This window comes from Aplysia californica, unplaced genomic scaffold (assembly GCF_000002075.1).
Source record: "Aplysia californica isolate F4 #8 unplaced genomic scaffold, AplCal3.0 scaffold00016, whole genome shotgun sequence".
NCBI lineage: Eukaryota > Metazoa > Mollusca > Gastropoda > Aplysiida > Aplysiidae > Aplysia > Aplysia californica.
The window spans coordinates 1899281-1900813 of record NW_004797286.1 but is presented as its reverse complement, the minus strand read 5'-3'; the positions used below and the strand labels follow the sequence as shown (position 1 = coordinate 1900813).

At 47.0% G+C, this 1533-nt stretch overlaps 1 protein-coding gene across 3 annotated transcripts in view; it reads right to left on the bottom strand.

The window, feature by feature from the left end:
* The window catches only part of LOC101847548 (plexin domain-containing protein 1), a gene marked incomplete in the record, with an annotated part of 100515 nt that overhangs the window by 84026 nt on the left and 14956 nt on the right, over window positions 1-1533 (bottom strand).

The window sequence follows — 1533 nt, the reverse complement described above, 5'->3', positions numbered from 1 at the left end:
AGAGAGAGAGAGAGAGAGAGAGATCTCTGCTGTGTGGTTGTTTTCTTCCGGTATTAAATCCAAGATCAATACTTGGCCTTGCTTCATACTCGCTGGTGCGTGTAACTGAAGTCAGACAGCCCTGACGGCTGTTGGTAACGGTCACCATAGTAACAACAAGTTCGCTTCCAGCATGATGCTAAATATTTATACTTGCCATTCAGATTGACACGATGTGGATGATGGAAGGGGGAAAAGATTCGCTGATGCAGCCACTGGATGTGGTGGTGGTGAAGGAGGTGGTCGTGGTTGTGCTGCTGGCGGTGATGTAGATGGTTGTAGCTGTTGTGGTTGTGGTGTATGAGGTCGTGTTCGTGGTCGCGTTGGTTATGTAGGTGGTCGTGGTTGTGACTTTGGTGGTGGTGGTAGTGGTTGCGGTGGTAGTGGTGGCCGTGTAAGTCGCGGTTGTGGCAGTTGTGTAAATGGCGGGTGCGAAGACAGTGACGACGACTATAAATACCGACTGAGTTAGCAAGCACTATAGCCGGCACAAAGTCGAACACGGCAAAACTGGGGCGAAAAGAAAAAAAGCAGGTGTTGCTGATTGAATTGAGTTGTAGCGTGCGGCCACGTGATCCGAGGAAAACATCAGACAGTCGCAGCACTCACAAGACGTAGGAACATACAACTCCAGGACACCAATGACTATCTTCAAAACGAAAGTATGTCTAGACAGAAAGGACAGACGAAGGGGACATTAGTAGAATAGGACAAACACGCGCAACGTGGCATTCGTAGACCCAGCGTCAAAGGGGTCAATGTCACAGCCGTTGGCTTGTGGCCACTGCTAAGAAAAGAGTACGTGGCACTGGGTACGTCATCATCACCATTCACCTTTTCCGCTCTCGTACCTGGAATAGGCCACCAAGAAAGGCTCTCGCCACCTGTCTCTATTCTGAGCAGGAAGCTAAAATAGCACATAGTATATGTGACATAGACAGCCGGGCATGTCTGTTAAAGAGTGGAAACGTTTCGCGCCCTCATCGACACAATTTCGATCAGTATTTGCCAACCTGGGTGATAACACCAACTAATGGACGATTTTGTAAATTTTTGTGGTCGCTACTGATCATCCGGGTACAGAAAGGTATCATTAAAATCCTATCCCCTGCTTGGAAATACATTGGATACCATGGGCGCTGGCTATTAAAAAAGGGTTGACAAACTCTGCTTTAGACAGATAATCTACTAGAGCAAAACAGACAGAGGCAGTCCATAAAATCGTACTCATGTCTTCTGCTTGCAACACTGAAGAGACTAACCGTTTCGCCTTTGACAGCAGTGATAGTTGGTACCACAATGAATAAATAATGGTAATGGTTTTAATATTTACAGGCAAACGGTAGGGAAGGAACAGGGTGGCAGGCCGATGCTTGTCAAGATTTACAAAGTTAGAGAGAGCGAGTGTAGGGAGAGAGAGAGAGAGAGAGAGAGAGAGAGAGAGAGAGAGAGAGATAGAGAGACAGAGACTAAGAGATAGAGAGATTAGGAGAT